Consider the following 16,522-nt stretch of genomic DNA (forward strand, 5'->3'; position numbering starts at 1 on the left):
TTGTAATTGGCTAAACTGCGTAGTGCACGTTGTCGGAAACTTCATGCCCATTACCTTTATGGGCGAAAGTTGCATGTGCTCCGGTCAAATGTAAATAATGGTCGGTGTCATGTCAAGTCAAGTATATTTGTATAGCGCTTTTCACAATACAAATTGTATCAAAGCAGCTTCACAGTATTAAATTTAAATAATACAACAAGGTTTGTTTCTAGTGGAATTTATTGATTGATCAAATAAATTAATATTCCCAAAATATCCCCAACTGAGCAAGCCAAAGGCAACAGTGCTGTCAGTACTGCCGTATCAGTTTGAGCCAGAATCAGACCCAGAAAGCAGCAGCGAAGAGAGTCAAGCAGAACCTCCGCAAACACGGCTCTTACAAAACGTTTCTGAATGGTACATTTTTCTATTATTATTATTCTATTCTATTCTACTATTATTATATAAGAATTGAAAATGCTACTGCTGCTTGTTAGCTTTTGAGATACGGTTTTCTCCTGATTAAACATTTAATATACATGACTGAGTAATACCGTTTTTTAAAGTTATTGTTTTATCGATTACATATAATTTTTAAATTTTTAAATTTTTATAACCAACAGCGTTGGTTTACGTTCTTGATCAAATCGAAAAATTACGTCATAAAGTATACATGGAAAATAGGCTACATTTACAAAATTAGTACATAATTACAAATTCAGGTCCAAAATGTTTGTACGCGTTTGTCATAGACACACGAACTAAGTGGCCACTAAAGCCAGCGCTGGCATTTGTTTACGTCCTTGATAAAACTAAAACATTACGTCTGAAATTATACATGCAAATACATTTAAAATGATTAAGTCTTACTTACAGATTGTGGCCCAACAACTGCTGCCTCTGGTTTTAAAGTTGGAACTGCTTCATGTTTTAGTAACAGTTTCTTGTTGAATCCGGCATTGAATTCTTGGAGATTCTGGAAGCTGTCTTCCTTAAAATGCGCAGCACAGAGAGCTAAATTACGATTGTAATTTTCAGGAACATAATCAAATATAAATTTTAGCCATTGTTGACGAACTACAGCGTCCGTAAGAAGCCCGAACACAGAAGTCCTGACAGCTGGGTGAAAATAACACACTTTCGACGGCATGACTATACAGCTCTCCACTATAACTCTTCCTCTTCGACAAAGCCTCAGAAATATGACCATGCCCCCTTTCTTGCATATTCCGGAGGGAGGGTTGATGTGGGTTAGTTAGGTATAAAACCCGGGAAGTATCTCGTTGTAGCCCCATTCGAGTAGTTTTTGTAGGCATTAAACTTCCTGATTTTTAAAAGACAATATCTCTGCTTACGTTGAACTTTCAGCGCAGCAACTTTGCAGATACTGTTCATACACCAGCAGCAACAGTACACACTATTTAAAATGAAAAAAGTGAAATCGCAATCAACCACCCCTTTAAACAAATCATGTGACCAGCATACTCAAGACAGACCAGGCTGTGATAAATGATAAAAGGATTTGATGAAAAAACCATTCTTACGCCCCAAAAAAGACGACAAAAACGATGTTACACCCAGATCACATTGCCAGTTTTAGGGTTAATTCGGCAAGGATGCATTAAATTGACCTAAAGTGACAGTAAAAACATTTGTAATGTTACAGAAACTTTCTGTTTCAGATTTAAGTTTGAAGGGCCATAAAGTTACTCAGTGAAGCTTTAACGTAATTGTACATTCAGGCAATTAATAGAGTTCCCTAACAAGGGATGTGCAATAAAGCTGTACTATTTAAACTAACTCGACTGGTAATAACTGCTGTTGCTCAAGTTGATTCCTCGTCTGTCAATGAACAAATTTAGATTAAATAAACTAATGACCATTTCTCACACATTTTCTCTGTTTGTTTCTTTTTTTCTCAGATCAGCCATCAGTGGTTTACCGGTATGGAGGCCAGTCAAGACCAACTGGGAAGCTTTTTCATGCTTCATGCTTTTTTTTGCGTATTGTCATGATCCCTGCTTTGATTTGTTATGAATTCATTTCTCTTTTTGCCTCCTCCTTTTGCTTCTAAACTGAACTCAAATGGCACTGCGAATCGGGTAAGAGACAAACATAAATTACTTAATTGGGGAGATTGAGAGATGAAGCCATGCTGATGACCTCTGCCTGTGGTGAAGTAGTGAGTCTGACGTGTAATTAAACTCGAGGTTCTGTGGGGTGCGGACTGGATCAACTCCATTCCTAGAGCTTCCGGACAAATCTTTGGGGTGCGGACTGATGAGGCAGTGAACCTGAGGTTACCCCGTGAGTCAGTCCTAGAGCTCCTCATGTACGGGTTTTAGGGGGAAATCGGGTTTATTGGATACGTCGATTTCTTAGGCGTGCTGCAAGAACACCACAGACACAGTGTGATCACCATGGGGAAATCTCACAGTAAAACTGGGAGTTGTGAAAAATATGATACACCGGTGTATTGGCAGATGAGAAGTTTATCTATGTATCATCTTTTTTTAAAAACTGTTTCATTCTCTCATAATAGATTCAGATTTTCTGAGGCATTAGGCAACGTCTCCGCGGTTTAATGGCGAGAGAAACGCTTCTGCAAAGGGACGGATGGCCTGTCGAAACGCTGTGTCGTCGTAGGAGAGGAATGTGGACAAACGTTGACACAACAGATCAAAGGTCGGCTTGCTCATCCTAAAATTTCGGACCCACTGCTTCTCGTTAAAGCCCGCCACAATATGCTCCCGCCAGTCCTGATCTCTCTCGCACACAATAACTGAAGCAAATGCACAGGCTGAAATGATCCGCCTCATAATCATGGTGATGTTTGGCGAACTTTGCATATATATTGCAGAGCTAGCATCAATCATATTTTGCGTTCGTCCATCTGTGCAAGATAATTTAACCCTTTAAGCATGCGCGATGTTTCAGATAGTATGGCAAGTGTATACACCAGAGGTGGGAGTAAGTCACACATGTGCAAGTCACAAGCAAGTCTCAAGTCTTCAACCTTCAAGTCTCAAGCAAGTCCAAGTCAATTTTGAGAAAAGCAAGTCAAGTCAAGTCAAGTCAGTGCTTTATGTCAAGCAAGTCAAGTCGTAGCTTGGGTCACAAGTCACTGGCAAGTCATTCAAACGTTTGATGATTTCACTGAATTTATATATTAAAATAAGTTAAAACTACAGAAGTTGTGGACTATGGTTTTATTTGCAACATTTTTTTTTTTTTTAAATATGCATTTCCACATACAGCTGAGTGGTTACTACAATACAAATCTAAAAAATAAATAAAATTTCAAACTACATAGCCTAAAATGTAAATGTAACTGAAATTAGGCCAACATTAAATCATGAAAAAATAAATATGCCTCAAACATTGCAGAAGACCATTAAAAGGTATTAAAACAATTCACAAAAAGTATAATGGTTCCTATGCCACCAAATGGTATTCTCCAAACTGGCATCCCCTTTATATAAGTTATATATTTTAAATATGAAGTTAAATCCGCCTAGGCTAATTATAAAAATAACTCCTACTAGGGCAATTGTTCCACCACATTTTGAATTTTGGGTGCATATATATTAATTCTGCTGGCATTTTGCCCCCGACCCCCTGATAACATCTAACCCTGCTTTAAGAGAAACATAAAACATGACAAAACATTAACATTTTTTATGTTGTTTTTTTGTCATTGGAAAGAACGACATATTTGGCTTTAAAGCATGATTGGAAAGAAATGTGGCAAATGTTATACAAAACATATGCCATCATTAATTATCATTTGAATATTGACAACATTAAGCTACATTTAAATACATAATTGTGTATAAAGAGGCATGCTGTTTTGACCAATATTCTCTCTAGATTTAAAGATTTAGTTTTTAAGAAAGTCAAATTAACAAACAGGTTAAACAAGCCATAGCTTACTTTTAGACGTGGTGAATGAAGTTTGACTTCGAGGTTGTGATGGTCGTCCGATATCCCTTGCCAGTTATTATGCGTGCAGCAAATCTTCTTGTATGAATATGGTCAATCTTAGTCTTTATATCCAAAAAGAAACGATGCTGGGAGATGCCATGGGACAACGATGCCTTGTGTTTTTATATTTAGCGCGCTCACCGCGATGTGTTTTTTCTGGGCTTGTGCAGCGTCACGCAAACGCGCAGAATCTGATGACTGGCGTCAATGGTTCCGTTGCTTTCATTTTGTTCATCAATTGATGTTGCGATGATTTATATAAAAATGTATATCAAGTCATTCTCGAGTCATACAGTTCAAGTCAAGTCAAGTCTCGAGTCATTGGATCTCAAGTCAAAGTCAAGTCGAGTCATTTCCTTAATTTAGTCAAGCAAGTGTCAAGTCCTTAAATTTGCGACTCGAGTCTGACTCGAGTCAAGTCATGTGACTCGAGTCCCCCATCTCTGGTATACACATGAATCGGATATGGGTCACAATTGAAAGAACGTGTAAACGGACGGTCGGAAAAATCAGATACATGTATCTGATTTTTCCGACCGTCCGTTTACACGTTCTAAAAAGAGATGTGTTAAAAATGACACATGTTGTGTAGATTTTAACACATGTAGTGTGTGTGCCCAGGGACAACACATGTTGTGTAGATTTTAACACATGTAGTGTGTGTGCTCAGGGACAACACATGTTGTGTCGATTCTTAACACATCTCTGTGTTTATAAGGACTACACATTTTGTGTTACCTTTAACACAACTAATGTGTTATTCCTCTTACACAGAAGTGTGTTGAAACCTTTTACACACTAATGTGTTATAGTTACACAACTTGTGTCAGATATGTGTCACATCATGTGACTGTAGTCGGTGTGTATTTGCCAGAGTTACTTCCTGTGTTTTTACAACTGAGTGTTTGGGATGAACACTGTATTGGTAACTTGTGTTTATGGAGTCCAGTGACGTTTAATAAAGAGTTTGCTTGAACATTTTATTACCTGGATGTTTTAGACATCATGAATCTACATAGACAAGCTCTTATTGAGAATTAGCAGAGGTTTGATGTTTCATTGAATGTTTTATTTGAAGTCACCAGAATCGTGATTAATGGCTCCTTTATTTGAGCTCTTGACCCTTTACTCTTGTGTTAGTTCTTCTCTGGCTGCTTTAACTGTGTTTTAATCAAATACATCTGTAATGGCGAGAGAAAACATGATCAGATGTTTCTTGATGATGTCTTAATCTTCAAGTGCTGATCTGATCAAGTTTTTGAGTATATGGATGGTGTGCATTTATTGTATTAATGTGCTGTTAGTTATAATGGTCTTGTGAAACTACATCATGCTCTCCAAAACTGCAGAATAGCCTATATTTCTTTAAAAAAAGAAAGAAATTTCAGTAAGTTATAAGCTGCAGCAGAAACTAGTCACACACAGACATCAAGAATCAGCACATGAATCTCAACAATGGTGACAAACGAAATGCTTCATACTGCAATGCATGCTGGGAGTCATGGATGAGTTTTGTACTATAGTGGCACCCAGCATGCATTGCGACGAAGCTTCTCGTTTGTCACCATTGTTGAGATTCATGTGCTGATTCTTGATGTCTGTGTGTGACTAGTTTCTACTGCAGCTTAAAACTTTCTGAAAAGATATATTTTTTAAGAAATATAGGATAAGTTAGCGTAGAGTGTAAGATCCTGTACACAAAAACAAACTGTAATGCTAATTTTGCTAAACCTTTTATAACTCATCTTTCAGATATTAATCTATTGCTGAGCTTAACAAATCTACATGATGATATTGTTGTCATCTGATGACATTTTCCTCATGGTTCTTTCTGCCGTTTCAAGCGTGTATAATAATAAATACACAGATACAGCAAAAAGAGAAACCTAATGTTAACGAGTCGAGGCTCAAGAGCACAGATAAAGCTGACACTAATCATGATTCTGGTGACTTCAAATGAAACACTCAATGAATCGTCAACACAAGCCCTGGTAATTCTCGATAAGAGCTTCTGTGGACGTCTGACAGAAATAAATCGTTTGTTATAATAAATTGGTTATTAATAACAAGTGATTTGTTATTGAAAAAGACATTGAAAAAGAGGCATGATGCGATTGGCTGCCAAAAAACACCCGTTAAGTTTTTTATGAATTAAGATTTTATTTATTTATTTTAATGTATTGTTTTATTTATTTTAGAGCTTTTTATGGGATACCATATAAAATATACCTATAATTATTTTCATAAACACAAACTTCCCTCCACCCAGTGCTATCCAGTTACATTTTAACACACATTGTGTGTTAAAAATCTACACAACATGTGTCAAAATACCATCAACACATGCTGTGTGTTGTTTTACAACACATCTCTTTTTAGAGTGTAGGCAACAAATCAGAAATGGGCACCAAGACCTGCAGTGTAAACGAGGCCCATGACAGTCGCATTGGCACATCTCTGATTTATATCTGATTTATTTCCACATATAAATGAGGCCTGAAACCGATCTCGAAATATCCGAATGCATGCGTTTTTTTTCCTGTTTACACGTTCATAAACACGATCCGATCTGCGTCACATATGAGCAAAACATCTGAATTGGGTCACATTTCACTTGTAAACGAGGCCTTAGAGCTGTTACACACTGCATGAAAGGCCATTCTCAAAAATCCAAATAGGAGCACTTTAATTTTCCTTGCTTTTATTTTGTGATTATTTTAATTCCTCACTGTGTAAAGCACTTTTAAGTGCCAAAGTGTGTGACATGTGCTATATGAATAAAACTGTTGCATCACAATAAACAAATAAAATGGATGTAATTGATTGTGAGAGTGAATGAAGAATATGCTGATGATGGACTCAAGCCACTTTTTGGGAATTTATTAAACTCAATAGCATTTATGTAAAATATAAACAATAAAATAGTGTAAAATGGGCATAATACTGTAAAATGAAATTGCGGTAAGGGCATCATGCCGTAAAACACATTTACAGGTAAGCTACTGTAAGGGGATCTTACGGGGCAATAGTGCTGCTAGTAAGTTACCGCAGAAATACGATAATGATGTCTAACAGTGTATGATGTCATCAGAGAAGGAACGCCATTCCAGACCGGAAGTAACTTTTCAGACTTTGATTAAAGATTACCACGGCAAACACATGTTTTTTCCTGTGTATTAACTTGCACAGATTAATTGTTCACCACAAGACTAGTAATATGCGGCAGCAAAGTAAATAGGGCACATTTTGATTTCATGTCGACTTTAAGTTGATAAAACAAGTTGTAAAGCCAGGTTCTGAGTGGCATTATACTGCTTCAGTTTCTGTAAATGTGTTGAGAGTTAGGCCACTGTGGGGACGATATGTTTGGAGACTGTGACTCTTGTCAACATATTTATTATCCCCTCATAACACATATCATTTATGTTTCTTTCTACAGATGCCTACTCTAAAGGATTGCTACACATGCAGTACAAAACCTGGAGTAGCAGAGCATGTCCACACTGGAGTGCCAAGCAGCCGGATAAGCAGAAGCTGGAGGAAGAAAAGACCAGCTTTCCCAAGAATGGAAAGACCTGCAGTGTGAACAAAGTTTATGATGCATCAGATCTACTGGTAGGTTTATCTTTCAGATGTTAGTCATGAAATAGTGAGTAAATAATCCCTGATATTCAGCTTTTACACCTGTCGTTGTTATATTTATATACACAAGTTTCAGCAATTGTTTTTTCAGTGCACAACGACTGAGGTGTAACATCTGTGTGTGTCCGGTGTACTCAGGTCTGATGAAGAACACTAGATTAGCAGTCGTGTCTTGCATTGTTTAGCTCCAGCTTCGGGTTCAGGTGTGTTTAAGTGGGGTTAGAGCTAAACTCTGGATAGTGGCCCTGCAGGAGCAGGATTGAACACCCCTGAAAGAGGATAAAAGTACTGTAGTAGATTCACAATGACTAAACCATTCAAGCTCATTTCAAATGCAAAGACAAGAAGCCAAAAGTTGAAAAGGAACATTTTCATTTCTGAATCAGACTTTTTAAATCTGTAGCGACTCCTTGTCCATACAGTGTGATGCTCTCTGATTGTGGCAGTCCTTTCAGAGATGTGGATAAATATAAACTAGAGCTGTCAAATCTCTCTCTCTCTCTCTCTCTCTCTCTCTCTCTCTCTCTCTCTCTCTCTCTCTCTCTCTCTCTCTCTCTCTCTCTGCGCATGCGTGGGCGTTTGTGGAGCGTGTGTGAGAGCTCGAGCTTTGAGTGCGTGTATTTGTTTTTTTTTTCTTTTGTGTTTTCCTTATATATATTTTCAGGGTGGCCGCGGGTCCTTAAAAAGTCTTAAATAAAGTTTTCCTAATAAAAGGCCTTAAAAAGTATTAAAATGTCTTAAATTCAGATTCGATAGGTCTTAAATATTTCTGGTCACGTTACCGCTAAAATTTCTCCAGTCTGACGGACCTAATGTCCGTCAAATAACCAGTGAAGCATCGAATCGCGAGAATGATTCAGATTTTATTACATAAACAGATATTGATAATGATAATGTAGGCTTTTTCTTGTAACGCTGTTTTGTTATTTCAAATGTAGGCGCGTTGCGCGTGGCAGGCGTGCTCATAATGTAGAAGAGTACGCTCATAATGCGCGACCACAACATTGCCCAACATCAAATGGCAAACGTAATGCAAGCGGAACGAAACTGCTCGTTATTGTGTGGTTGAAGGACCGTTTATCAGTTTGGACCAGTGCAGCGCGAGCCGATCGTGATCATGCGACACTGTTACTACACAGCGCTAATAAGAGATCCAGTAAAGAAAGCATTTTAATTCGCCACAGAACAGAACTGACAGAAGTAATAACATCGCTGCGAGATCTAGTGAGACGCATTCATATTTCTTCGTTATTAACGGATCAACAGCGCTGACGTGGAAGCCAGGAAGAAACACTGTGCCATGAATGAACTATCAGTGTCCACAGATCAGCAACATTCACCATGGATTTACTGTAGTAACACTAACTGCAACCATGGACGTTTGGTTACTTAACTTAAGAGAATTTAGAGCATTTGTTTTTAAAATGTCATAGATTGGAAGGTCTTTTTGTTGCTCTTAGTAGGTTGTTTCAAAGTTTTGGTGAAGATTTCTCAGATGAAGTTTTTATAGGGGGTGTGAAATACAACTTTTCAAAAAGAAGGAAGATGTGTCTGTTAAATTATCTAATCGGAACTGCGAAATTGGCAATATGGAAAACCAGGAAAAATCAGGGTTTACAGCTCAATAGTATAAATGTTGAAATGATGTTTATGAAGTTAGTAGCTGGCAGATTAAGGATAGAATTTGCATACTATAATCTTGTAAAAAATGAGATGGGTTTCAATGATCTGTGGTGTGTTAATGATGTTTTGTGTGTTGTTTCTGATGGATATCTGGTTTTGAAAATGTAATTTTCTTTTTTTTTTCTTTTTTTTATCTTTCATATAATGTGAATTTGTTGAAAATGTAGTGCTGTTTTAAAAATAAAGATTTTGTAAATCTCTCTCTCTCTCTCTCTCTCTCTCCCCCCTCTCTCTCTCTCTCTCTCTCTCTCTCCCCCTCTCTCTCTCTCTCTCTCTCCCCTCTCTCTCTCTCTCTCTCTCTCTCTCTCTCTCCCCCTCTCTCTCTCTCTCTCTCCCTCTCTCTCCCCCTCTCTCTCTCTCTCTCTCTCTGCGCATGCGTGGGCGTTTGTGGAGCGTGTGTGAGAGCTCGAGCTTTGAGCGCGTGTATTTGTTTTTTTTCTTATGTGTTTTCCTTATATATATTTTCTATTTTTTACTTCTAAACACATAGATGTCACTTTGATTCAGGAAACGCATAGTGACGTGAACAATGTTAATGATTGGATGAAGGAATGGGAAGGTTTATCTTTTTTCAGCCACAACACCACATTAGGTGGAGGAGTAGCAATATTACTTGCAAAAACCTTTAATCCAGGTTCACATCAAGTTAAAGAGTTTTTGAAGGGTAGACTTTTAAAAGTGACAGCACAAATGGAGAATTATAATTTTGTTTTTATTTGTGTGTACGTCCCCAACTCAACAATTGATAGGATGTTGGTTTTAGATACACTATGTTCTGTTTTACAAGATGTTTCTAATGATGATTATTTATTTCTGGGAGGAGATTTTAACTGTACAGTGAGTAATTGTGACAGAAATCATATTGAACCCCATAGAGAAAACGTCTCATTCAAATAATAAATAAGCATGAGTTAAAGTGACGTGTGGAAGTTTTATCATGAGGATAAAAGACAATATACTTGGGCACGTGCACGTGATAATGTCTTATCTCTGGCAAGATTGGATAGATTTGATGTGTTTAGGCATCATGTTGGTATTTTTAAAAATTGTTGGTATTTTTCCCATTGGTTTTTCAGATCATTTTATTTATTTTTTTATTTTTATTCATTTTTTTTTAGATCATTGCATGGTGCAAGTTTCTTTTATTTTGAATTCTGTCAAGCCTAAAAGTGCTTATTGGCATTTTAATTTAACTTTGTTAGATAATAAGGATTTTATACACACTTTTAAATAGTTTTGGGCTGATTACAGAAAAAAAAAAAAAAAAAATTTCAATCAATACAAAAATGGTGGGATTTTGGCAAAGGACAAATTAAACAGTATTGTCAGCAGAATGCTCACAACAGCACCAGAGCTTTAAAGCAGTCCATGAAAGACTTAGAGAATGACATAATTAAGATACAGGAATTGGCAGAATCAACAAAACAACAAAGTTATTTGAAAATAAAAAAATAAAAAGAATCAATTGGCAGAATTATTAGGGGTTAAAACACAGGGGGCTTTGGTCCGGTCAAGATTTATAAGTCTTGATCAGATGGATGCACCTTCAAAGTATTGTTTTAACCTTGAAAGGAAAAATGGGCAAAAAAGATTCACGCTTTGCGATCTGAGGAAGGAATTCTGTTGTCCAATCCTGTAGTGATTAGAAGGAGGGCAATTTGGTTTTTATGAGAAACCGTACAGAAGTGAACTAGGATCAGGCAATATCGATGAGAGCGTCTTCTCTGAGGATTTACCAAAGGTGTCTGATGAAGCTAATGCAGAGATTTCAGGTGCGCTTAGCCTGGGAGAACTGCATGAGGCCGTTCAGAGCATGGAATCCGGAATTGATGGCATACCAATAGACTTCTATAAATGTGTTTGGGAAGTTTTAGGAGAAGATCTCTTAGAGGTACTCAGTGGTAGTCTGGACGAAGGTCTTCTACCTTTGAGTTGCCGGAGAGCAGTCCTGACCCTTCCTTCCCAAAAAAGGAGATCTCACAGAGATCAAAAACTGGAGACCTGTTTCGCTTCTGTGTAGTGACTATAAACTTCTTTCAAAGATTTTAGCAAATAGATTGTCAATAATTATGAATAAGGTGATCCATCCAGACCAAACTTACTGTGTCCCAAAAAGGTCAATTTTTGATAGTATTTCCCTCATTAGGGATATGTATGATAATGTCTCTAAGTTATCAAATAGTGATATTGGATTGATTTCACTTGACCAAGAAAAAGCTTTCGACAGAGTTGAACACACACACTTATGGGAAACGTTAAAAGCTTTTGGTTTTAGTGAAAGTTTTATAGATAAAATTAAAGTTTTGTACAGTGATGTTGAGAGCGTACTCAAAATTAATGGTGGCTTATGCACTCCTTTTAAAGTGTTTAGAGGAGTGAGGCAGGGATGCTATATTCGCTAGCAATAGATCCTCTGCTACAACAATTGAGAAAAAATGTACAAGGTTTTAATTTGCCTAATTTCGGAAAAAGTGTAAGAGTCTCTGCATATGCTGCTGATGTTTTAGTGTTTGTTAGTCAACAGAGTGATTTTACAGGTTTTAATGAGTGTACTTGAAGATTTAAAAAAACTGTCCTCTGCTAAAATTAATTTAGAAAAAAGTGAAGCAACACTAATAGGGGATTGGAAAAATGGTTCTTTTCCCCTTCCTCCTGGCTTAGTATGGAAGAAAGGAGGCTTTAAATATTTGGGGGGGGGTTTTAGGAGATGAAGCAACTGTGCAAAAAAATTGGTAAGGAACTTCCAACAAATGGAAGTGGTTAATCCCAAATATGTCATATAGAGGTCGAACTTTAGTTATACATAATTTAGTAGCTTCCTCTTTATGGCATAAGTTAACCTGCATTGATCCTCCTTTGCGTCTCTTAGCAGAGATTCAAGACATTTTAGTTGATTTTTTTTTTCTGGGACAAGTTACACTGGGTTCCTCAGAGTGTTTTGTTTTTACCTAAAGAAGGAGGAGGACAAGGATTGGTACATCTTCAAAGTAGAGCAGCAGCTTTTCGTTTACAGTTTTTGCAGAGACTTCTTAATGGTTCAGTCATTTCAAGCTGGAAAGTAGTTGCGTGTAAAACACTACACAATCTTGGAAATTTGAAAATGGACAGAAATCTTTTCTTTATGGACTTGTCAAAACTGAACCTCAATGGAATGCCTATTTTTTTTTATCGGAATGTTTGGAACATGTTCAAAGTACAAAGAGAAGGACATTTTGAATCTCTTCACTGCAATGACGAAAGACCAAAGCGAATGTGAATCCTCATGTCATGACCTCTTTAACACTGAGGATTTTGCCGTGTTTGTTACCAAAGGCCCCTGTGGCACATTGTTGGCTAGCAATGCTTTCTGAACATTGTAATAATATGAGACTGAAACATTGTTTTCTTTGTGACAGACTTGTTAGCAATAATGACATTTTGTTATGACCTTCTTTTATTCCCAGGTTTCCTGCAGTTTGACTAATTCGTTCTCCTCAACCTCATCATCACCATATACTCGTGTGATGGATATTAACATAAAACTGTTTGTGATAGAGTTGAATTGTACACATCAGAGCCTATGCGTCCCACATTTACATGATTCACATCAATTTATGTCCGTTTGATTTATTAATTTACATTTTTACTGTTGAATACATCATTTATAACATCTATCGTTATTTCATTTTTAATGTAAATGCAGTATTGAGTATCTAGTACACAGGTGACACATATCCACATGGTATTGGGGATAGGGTGGGGGTTCGGGGTCGGTGTTGGCGTTTGGTGAAAGGGTGAATGTTATGTTTTTACAAAAGCTCAACATTCACTATTTACTTACAGTATATATTTACTATTTACTATATAGTAAGTCTCATCAGCCAGGAAAAAGAAAGACCTCCCTGTTTGAGAACATTTTTACAACTTCCAATGTGTGTGTGGTGTTTTAAAAGAAAAGAAAAAATGACATATCGCAATTTGTTTTCCTTAATTCATTTTATTATTATGTAATATCTTAATTCAGAAGGTGAGATGCTTGGAGTGTGATATATATATATATATATATATATATTTAGTCGATGTACATGTACAGTGACTTCCATTCAAACTCTTTTCTCTTCACATTTCTTGGGTGGAAAGTTTGGCTCGTGTTTGACCAGAGCAAACAAAGCTTAAATGCCACAGCCGACGCTGTAGAAGAAGTCGAGAGATACGAACATTCAAAGAGCCGGAGATCCACTAGAATACTGGAAAATACAGGAACACGTGTCCCACATCTGGACACTTTGGCATTGCAGTTTTTTTGTACACCGGCCTCCTCTGTACCGTGTGAAAGATTGTCCAGACAGGGGAAGAACTGTAAAAGAGGAGAAATAGACCCAATCGCCCAAAACACTGACAAACAGCTCTTATTTCTCAATACAAATCACTCCAAACTTCTTCATCACCTTTCTGTCGTTCCCACAGTCACACAAGCACTGTCACTGCCAAGTCTCATAAGCAGATTTAATAACCAGATGATCACATCACACAATGTCCGGATTCACATTTTAGTCCCACACCTTATCTTGTCCGTCAAAATATTAATTTAATGATTAATAAAAATGATTAATTAATGATTTTCATTAATTAAAATGTATTCAATTTCATTTTCAATACCCAGTCATACAAGTAATATGAAGAAATATATGTGTATCTTATGCTTTATTTTTGTACTTAGCACCAGATGGGCCTGTTTACTGTTTACAATAGAGATGCACGGTTGGCGGTTACAGCCGCGGACTCCGCGGATAAACCGCGGATCGGGCGGATGACATGACGAAAAATAATATTTGAATTAAATTCGGGCGGGTGGCGGGCGGTTGAACCAAACAAATGAAAAATATTATGTATACACCAATCAGCGGATGGCGGGCGGGTGCGGTTTTGAAAATTGGTCAAAAACGTTGGTGCGGATGGATGGCGGACAGATGTTGAGTTTTGTGATGCGGTTGCGGATGAAATAATAGCCCATCCGCGCATCTCTAGTTTACAACACTCGTGAAGCTTTCCGATTTCTTCGCTGTTTTTTCGATTTTTGCTCGCGGGTTTCTCTATAGAGCTCCCCCTACAGCTTCGGAATAGATATTTGACAACACTGTCGTCAAAACTCGTTGGCTCGTCCCATCTTCTCCCGCTGGTCATGTGCATTTGTTTTCAAAGAACCCGGCGAACGCACGGAGCCATGTCCACTGAGGTATGTATAATACACAGAAGGCTAGCATATCAATGTTTATATAGTATATGTGTGCAGTGCCGTAAAGCAGTTTGTTACATCGCGAGACCTGATATCACGCGATACTTCCTGATGTTGCGGCCCGCCGGCCCAAAGTTGCAAGGGTGGTTTTTCGTCTCACAGGCGCTCGAGGGGTGCGAGAAGACCACCATTCAACCCGAAAACAGTCATATAACCATTCCAATTACTTCGAAGCTGTTCGGTTAAGATAAATAAAGTTACTTAGTCCACCTTTAAATCTGCTCTGGGAACAGTATCTAAGCCTTTATGAGGCTTCATTTCTCCATCTCTACACTGTGACCCTGCAGCATTAGATCCAGTGATGTCTGAAAGATTATAAACACATTGTGCACTAAATGTTTTGAACTATTGTTTTTTTTAGACACACACACACACACACACACACACATCAGCAATCAACATATGAAACTCAACAATGGTGACAATTATAAAAAAGCTTCATGCCACAATATTGCGACATGAATAAATTATGCAGATGAAATGTCTTTTTCTTTATTTGCTTTTATTTCTGCTGTTGTTTTTAGTAGCTTGTTTTGTGATGTTCAGAGAGTTGATCTGTTAATTTGAATATTTTGTTGATTGACACCATTGTTGATGCCTGTATGTCCACAGAAGACACAGTACGTCAATGCGACATCAAGAAGACGCTGGACTCCAACTCATCCATTGGTCATCCATTGGTCAGAACCAATGTTTGTTTGACGTCAAGCTCCAACGTCAAGACATATATCATTTTGACTGGAATAAATGGCACATTGTTAAAAAAAAGGAGAAATGCAGGACAGAACATTATATCTGTGAAGGTTGGTTATTGTGCAGTTTAAAAGTACTCTATTGAGGCAAGTTTTTTAGCACCTTATGAATTAAATGGTACTTTTGACAAATGTAACTTGTTTCCAGCAGACATTTACTAGATAGACATAGACATATAGACATAACGCATCGATTTACTAGACCGTCTGCCGGAAGCTAGTTATTTTAGTCGATAAAAATTTAAATATGGGTATTTTTCTTAAACGAACGCATGGCTTCACTTCAGAAGGCCTTTATTAACCCCCTGGAGCACTTTTATGATGGATAGATGCACTTTTATGATGGATAGATGCACTTTTATGATGGATAGATGCACTTTGATTCACTGCCATTATAAAGCTTGAAACATTTGTTTTTATATAACTCTGATTGTATTCATTTGAAAGAAGACGATGTCTTATACACATGATGTCATATTCATCTAGGATGGCTTGAGGGTGAGCATGGGCTAATTTTCATTTTTGGGTGAACTATCCCTTTAATGTCATAATTTTCACTTTTAAGCCATAATTTTTACATTTTAAGGAATAATTTAAACTTTTCATCTCATAAGTATGTAAGTATGTAAAAAAAAAAAAACTTTCTGTGTCATAATTATGACTTACCAGAGCATGTTCTTTTCCTTATATGTTAAAAATGGGCTTCCATATCCTCCTCGATGTGTAAGAAGTTAAATGACTGCACCACCATTACAACCTTAAGAAATCAAAAATACCACACAGGTTTATTCAGTTAAATGAAATAGAAGGACACTTTTCCTCATGATGTCCCCACCACTTTTTGAAACCAATGTACAGAAGACATGCAGTGCAAAGAAAAAGCATCTCTGTCATTCTTCATAGTCCTGACCAGACAGGGCCTGCATCTTGTAAGGCGACGTACTTAGTTCAGACGTACTTATTACACGTAATATTTTTAATACATTTTGATAAATGTCGCCATCACGTCTTGAACGTTAGAGTCTTCAAATCATTTCTTTTTAATGTTTGTTTCTTTATAAAGTTCTCTTTAAATGTATGGTGGCATTAATAGGCACAAAAGGCAGCAGTAAATTAACTTGCTCAATGCAGGCTATAAGGCTACTGAGTTTACCTGTTCAGCGTGATGACGTTTAATCTCCTCGACAGTACAGTCACATTTAGCCAC

This window comes from Rutilus rutilus (assembly GCF_951802725.1).
Source record: "Rutilus rutilus genome assembly, chromosome: 1".
NCBI lineage: Eukaryota > Metazoa > Chordata > Actinopteri > Cypriniformes > Leuciscidae > Rutilus > Rutilus rutilus.